Genomic DNA, 7,500 nt, shown 5'->3' on the forward strand with positions numbered 1-7,500 from the left:
AAAAAATATATATATATATATATATAGATATAGATATAGATATAGATATAGATATAGATATAGATATAAAAAAATAAAAATAAAAATGAAAAAAATAGAAGTATTGATGGCATAATTCACAGAGAGCAAGCACTACCCAAGCCAGGACATCTTCCCAGCTCTAAAATCAACCCCCAACAGAAAGAATCAAAGTTTTGGTGGTGCTTTTCCCTATCACTGACTTTTCTTCATCCCTGTGCAGCCCAGCGACCAGCAGACATCCAGCCATGACCACCCTGGGAAGAAGTGGGAGGCTGGAGCAGGGCTCTGGGATCGCTCCCTAAATCTCTTTGTGCCTCCAGCTACCGAACAGTTTGTTTCCAACAGGACAGCCCCGCTGCAGTCCCCCTGATGGATCCCTCCATGGCTTAATAAACGTGTTTGGATTAGCACAGGCAGCTCGCTGCCCACCAGCATCTCGTGAAGCACAGAAGAACTGCACAAACATAAAGAGGAAATCCTAATCAAATTTGGATTGGTAAAGAGCATTCCTGACAATCCACACAATACCAAGACCAATTCAATTTTATTGGTTGTTATTCAAAAGAAAGGGCACTCACATCTCTCCTTTGTGCATTAATAACCTCACTTCAACGAGAGGATTGGGATTTTTTTGGTCCAGATTGGGGTTTTTGATAGGGCTCGTTGTTTGCTTTATAACTAAACTGAAGGCTCTGTCCAGCCACGGGGCCAGGGAGCAAACCAAGTGTGTGGTGAAGATTTTCAGTGGTGAATTCACCTTTTAAATGAGAGCACCACAACCTCCATGCTGTCAAATTAACTTCTTCTCCTGCACATGTCTCAGGAAAATGAGCTTATCCCAGAAGTGAGGCTGCACCTTTGCTTTTTAACAACTCCTTCAGCTTCCAGGTTAATTTTTCGTTCTGCTATTCTTCCAACCCTTTTCTCCTCAGAAACTTTTACGGAGTGCAGCGGGAATTTGACATGGAAACCCTTGTTTGTATTGCTACTTTCCCAAAGCCTCCTTAAACACCGCTGGAGGCTTAGGCCAGGTTTCTTTATTTCCTTTCCTATTTCTTTATCATTAAGGCCAAGGAGTTTTGAGCGAGCAGGATCCCGCTAATCGCTTGCCCCAGCCCCCATGGCTTTGTTTCTGTCAAAATAGCTCCTTTCAGCGGCTGCAGAGCGAGCTGTCTGGGCAAATGAACTGCTCTTTCTCACCAGATGTGTAACCGTGTTTCGTCTTTCACGAGAGACAAGCTGGAGCCGACTCCTTCCGCTAGCTGGGCCTATGCTACATGTCTTACAACAACACAAATGTAAGCCCCTTCCTTTCCACACATGTTAAACTCATTTCCTAGTGAATTATTGGGAAAACACGGCGCTGTCCTCGCGCGGATGCTGCAGTTCGCTCCCCTGGCACGGGCGCCACGCCACCATGGGCCCCGTGTCGTTTTGCTGGCCGTGAAAGTTTTGTGTTATTTTGCTCAAAGTGTGGCAGAATTTTTAAATCATTATTGCTATTATTTATTAGTTTGTGATTTTTTTTTTTTTTTTTTAATTTGCCTCCAGCCCCGCCACCTGGAATTCTCCAAACCCCGCGGAACAAACACCTTCCCTTTCTCCCAAACAAACGCCGTTTACGCTCTGGATATTTTCCATCTTGGAGAAATAAGGAGAGTTTGCTCAACAGCAAAATAAAGCCTAGGAGGGAGCCAGCTATGTTCTGTTAGAGCTGAGCTGATACACCGAGGAGCCAGCAAGTTTTCCTCGGCTTAAAAAACATTAAAGAACCAAAACAGTTAACAGCAAACTCACATCTCGTAAAGCCCAGAGTGCCCCTCAGCCTGTAAAATTCCCCAGCTCCTTTTTCTCCTTTTTTTTTTTTTTTCTTTCAGTTACATCTTTATTTTAACAGGGCATTAATAATGCCAGTATAAGGTTGTGCTGTACAGGTTTGACCACAACCCGTTTTTGCGAGATTTGCTGTTAAGATAAACAGCCCGGCCGAGCTGCTCTGCTGGCAGCAGGACCCGCGTGAATGGCTCTCATTTTCCTCAGCTCCGCCGGGGCTGCCAAGCGCAGGTTGAGCTCCCCGCGTCCCCTTCCCCGAGCCCCGCATGTCAATCACCCCCTGGCATCCCCGGTGACAATTTCCATCCTCCCAGCCTGGAATTTCCACCTCCTCCAGCCCGGCTAAGCACTCCCTCCTCAGCCCTGCGAGTAACCCAACACCGGGGCTGCTGCTACCCCCGGCCCCCCGAAATCTCCCCGCGTTAGCGACGGAGCCTTATTAAAGCCATTTCTACCACTTTGCGTTTCACAGGTTGTTTTTTTTAATTATCTGCTGTCTGAGAGTAATTATTTACTTCCTGGAAGCTCACGTACCAGAACTCTGAGTTTGAAAGATTTTTCCATAACCTAATCCAATTCATCAAAGGCATCCTAACAGAATTACAGGCTCTGGCAGTATCTTTGCTTTTCACCTGATAAGGCTGCAGCAGAAGCCCGGGATGGTTTGTATCAGGGTCCCTCCTGGAGTATAGTTTTTGACAGCTTTGCTTAAATCCCTTCCCCCTCCTTTTCCTCTCCCACAAAAGCACGGGGAATTTATTATTCCCTCCTCCTAGAGCCGCGCAACGCTTTGGCCTTCAAATAATCGAGTGTTAGGCAGGAGGGCGAAGCGGTGCGGGGATCTCACCCAGCACCTTTGGGGTTCCCCGGGGAACAACGTTCTGGGAGCCCGGAGCATCCCAGGTATTCCCAGGATTTCCTGGGCTGCGGGCTGTGCTCCGGTGAGGAGCAGGGATTCCGATGTCAATGCCATGACTCAGATGACCCGAGGGAAAGAAAGAAGAAGGGAGAAGGAAGCACATCCTAAGTCCTGATTCTGGGGTGTGGGGGAGCTCGGAGGGGCTGAATTACAGAGATGGCTTTGATTTGGCGTTTTTTGCCCCGTTTTTAGGTGCATTTGAAGCCCGGCACGTGCCATGTCCTCGTTTGAACAGGTGAGAGGTGTCGGTGCCTGCGCGCCTCAAACCCCAACCCAGCCACCCCCATCTGCAAACAGATCCCTGGCAGCTAAACCCATTAATCTACAATAAACCACCTTCTTAAGGAGGGGGAAAAAAAAAAAAAAATAAAATCAATGTCGGGTTCCTGATGGCGATTTTTTTCCAGAACTGGTTACCCAGGAAAGTTGTAATTTTTTAATATACTCTGAACTTGGTAGCGCCAATAGGACGCTCAAAGCAAAAGAGCAGCTGAGCTATTTTAAGGTCTGTTCTTCCAGCAGTTTGGGGCACATCTTAAAGAAAAATAAGAATTTAAAAAAAAAAAAAAAAAAATGACACCAGACTGCTCTGTTTTCATTGCATTATGCAGATGAAATGACAAGTTGTCATTTAAGAAGTTAATAAACAGTCACCATTTTGCAGGTTATCCAAATGCTACTGAATAGAAAACCTTGGATCCCTAAATGATGTGTAATTAAAATTATTTAAAAAATCCTCCTTGACAGGCCAGGGCTTAGCCAAAATGTAAATGACATTAAAGAAGACAATGAATTTAATTTTATTTAATGTCCCTTTTTGCAGATCCTCATTTACATAGCATTTTTAACAAAAGCGTTGACCTTATAAATGCTGGCATTTGTACAGCTTCTGCAGAGTTGGATTTAATCATGCTTTCGCAAAGCCATAAGGGAAAAAGCTTTAAGTTCTCTGGTTGGATATGGAGTAGGAATAAAAACATTGGGACTGGTCAAATGTTTATCCTCCTTGCTTCTGAAAACAACCTGACAAGAAGATGTAAAGGTCTAGGGAATAACCCATTGCTGTTTGTAAGGCTTGGTAATAATCATACATAATCGTTTGGAAATATAGCTAATAAAAAATATAATGAGTGTTCAGCAAAATCGGCATTAGGCCCAAATTACATGATATTAATACTTGAACAGGTGCAGAAAGGCGCTTTAAATGAGGTAAATGAATAAAATGTCCCAGAGCACAACTGTGTGCACTGACAAAAAGTCAATCACATGAATAATTCAGCGGCCGGGACTGCCAGCAAAGGTCAGCGGCTCTCACCTTTGTGACGGGAAGTGAAAGGAAACGCTGCTGACTAAAAAAAAAAAAAAAAAAAACCCTCGCCCTCCAGCCACTGCCACCACCCCGCCGAAGGTGTAAACTTGGAGTGGGGAGGAATTAAAGCGCTGCACCGGCGAGCCGGCAAAAAAAAAAAAAAAAAAAAAAAAAAAAATTTTAAAAATAAAAAAAAAATAAAATAAAAAAAGAGAGAGAGAAAAAAATTGAAAAAATTAAATTAAAAAAAAAAAAAAAACCCAAAAAAACCAGTGTGAACAGCCAAGAGGTTTAGGGAAAATAATCTGAAATTACAACCAGGGAAAGGTTAAGCGGGGGGGGGGGGGGGTGGCTACCAGCAATGTCAATTATCTCCCAAATCTGAGGTCAGGCGAAAGGTATTTTAAGAGCCTACAGGACTGAAATTTTGTAACAGCTGTTAAATATGACAAAACTTTTTATTCCCCCAAACTACAGCTATTCCAAACTCCGTATGAAAGAAATGGGATAAGCAGATGTCTGGCTTCCATACAGGAAAGTAGGACACACTTGGAATGATAAGTCTCCTAAACTCTATAGAATAATGCCAGGTTTACCGGGGAGGGGGGTATTTACTGCCCACGGAGATGCCAGCGAGCAGTAGGGCTGTGATGGCACCATCTGGAAACCCTCTGCCGAGCAGGCGCTGGCCACGCTCCGCCAGCGCTCCCAGCCCGGGCACGGCGCTCCCGGCGCCCAGCGCCACCGGCGGGACCCCCTGCCCTCGGGGACACCCCCCCGAAGGCAGCCAGAAGTCGAGGCGCTGGCTCCGAGCAGGAATTTCCATCCCTCCCCGGTGAAATACCCGCTGGTGGCACGGAGGAGCGGTTCTAGCCCGGAGTGTGGTTTTGGTTTAGCAGTTACGGCGGCATCCTGTAATCATTTACAGCCCTTGGAATGTACGGGTGAAATAGGAGAGATTTATCTGTTCATAGTTGTGATATGTAGACAATGGGTGTTCCTAATGAGGAACATCTGCTTTTGTGTTTTCCCAGAAAACATTATTCCACTATGAAAATGATACTCCCATCCTTTTCAGCAACACCGCAAAGAAAATATGGGCCCTTTTCCTTTCTTTTATTTGCTTTTCTTTGGGTCAATCTAATTTCCCAGGGACACTTTTTCTGTGGCATCTTTTTACCAACTGCGCCGCAATTTACGGTGGGTTTGTTCTTTAACACGTGAGGTACTGTGCCGAGGAGGAGCGGCCCCGAAATGCCAGCAGATACTTAAATGTGTACAGTAATAAAAACCTCCCCGCTCAGCCGTGCTCCGTGAGAAACGTCCAGGCGACGTAAATAAAAATTCCCAGTGAATTAAAAGGTCGCAGAGGCTCCTGACACCAAAAACCGCTTCCAAGGCCTCAGGTTTTGGCTTTCACATTTCCAGCCCACTGCAGGATTCAAACATAGAATTACACAAGTTTGTTTAAAAGATCAGCGCTGCTAGTAAATTATTGCTCCTGAGGTGCGTAAGGTGGGGGGGGTTTCCCTTATGTTTTTGGGGTTTTTTTAATCCCAGTGCATAAACAACCCCGACTATCATGGAGTCTCCTAGTGTGGGCTGGAAGAAATGGGTGGCCATAGATCTCAATTCAGGATTGAATTATTGGTTCATATCCTGAGGACAAATATGCCTTATCTGGTCAAAAGCTGCTAAATGTATCCAAAGGACAAAAGGATCTAGAGAAGCACATTGGATATAATTCTTCCTTTTTTTTCTTGGGGTTTTTTTTTAAGCCAACTACCCGAGCGACTCCACTTCCTATGGGAAACTGTAAATTGACCCCCAGATGGGATGGGGAAGGGTTGTTCCGTGATGCTCGAGAGGGAAATGCAAGCCTGAAATCCAACCCCGACAACAAATTCGGGCACCAGACTCCGAGCACATGGGTCGAGCGAACGTAAATATCGGGGGTTTCGAATCCACCTTGGTGGGTCCAGAGGGGCAGGAGGCTCCTCCGGAGCTTCCTCCCGGCCACACTTCCCTCCTGGGTTTGCTGGGAGCAAACATCACATCCCACAGTCCTTCAACAACCCAGCTGGAGAGGCCGCTCCGGCCTCTGCTGAGCTCCAGATCCTCTGACATGAGAAGTGACAACTCTCTTTAGGAGGCTAAAATCCATGCCATCCCCGTGAAGCCCAAATCTTGAAAATTCCTAATGCAGAAGGTGATTAAAATTGCCATAAAATTGTCCCATCTTTAAATTTAGAAGCACAGCAGATTTTTCATCAATAATTAAGATCACTAAAGCATTTATGCTAGGCATAAATGGAGTTTCAATCTTCCTTATTCAAATAAACATGATAAACCCATTAACCAAATGTTTTCTTATTTTTTTTTTTTTTTTTTTTTAATCTCTTCTCATGCTGCTGGAATATCAAATGATCCCACAGTTGTGATAGTTTGGGGGAGGTATAGAAGCACTGGCTTTGGGTAGCCTGGCTCAGTTTTGCCAGGATCACCCTTCACATGACTGATACGAATTATCTCACAGCAACTCCAGGATGTTATTAGGGAAATACCATCAGAACCCCTAAAACGGTGATGTTTTGCCACGTTTTGGCACGTGTGAGCACCGCAAGCGTCAGCTCCTCGTGGGTTTTGCAGTGGACACTCCAGAGCCATGAAAGGCTCCACAGCTCTGAATCAGAGTCGGACACCGAGCACAGAAAAGCAAAATATTATTCTAATTTTCATTCCTGGTTAATTTTCCTCGCGTTCTGCTGCAGTCACACTTTAATGCAATTCACCATTTACATCTGCAAAAGTCACACATCTCTCCAAAAAGAACTCTGCACAATGAACATGCCCGTAATCCAATAATAAAAGCTGTACACGCTGCCTTGCATTTACTACGCCGCCAAGATTCCTCCACTTCCAACTATTTTTTAGCCAATAAAGCAGAAATAAATCCAGCTCACGAGGCAACAACCCAGCACGATATGATTTCCATAGCTAAAACACTAAAGACAAATATAATCTTATTGATTTTTTTTTTTTTTTTGTACTTGGACTTCTATAAAGTGGTGAACTTGTTCTCAATTGCCTGACACAATCCCAGAGTGATGGCAACAACTGGTCAGCCCTATTTGATTACTAATAAGAGAGATGTCCCTTCTGTCAGATACCTCACATTCCCCACTAAGCAAACAGCTATTTCAGCTAGTTAAACATTAGCATTGCTCTCCACTGGTGGTGCATATTTCTTTAGGCTTAACTCGGGGAGTTTTCCAGGTTTAATTTTTCAGGCGCTGGACAGCAAAGTTCATGATCAAAAGATAACTTTGTCCTGCGAGCTACTGAAACACAAGCCTCCTTCAAACCAGCCTAACCCTCTTCTTCACAAAACCGGTGTCGGGTGAACGCCTCTCCATTT

The 7,500-nt window shown here is 44.8% G+C and overlaps 1 protein-coding gene across 2 annotated transcripts in view; it reads right to left on the reverse strand.

Moving 5' to 3' along the window:
- The window catches only part of EBF3 (EBF transcription factor 3), a 122,531-nt gene that overhangs the window by 107,250 nt on the left and 7,781 nt on the right, over window positions 1-7,500 (reverse strand). The gene's annotated exons all lie outside the window — the stretch shown is intronic.

This window comes from Hirundo rustica, chromosome 8 (genome assembly GCF_015227805.2).
Source record: "Hirundo rustica isolate bHirRus1 chromosome 8, bHirRus1.pri.v3, whole genome shotgun sequence".
In the NCBI taxonomy this organism is placed as follows: domain Eukaryota; kingdom Metazoa; phylum Chordata; class Aves; order Passeriformes; family Hirundinidae; genus Hirundo; species Hirundo rustica.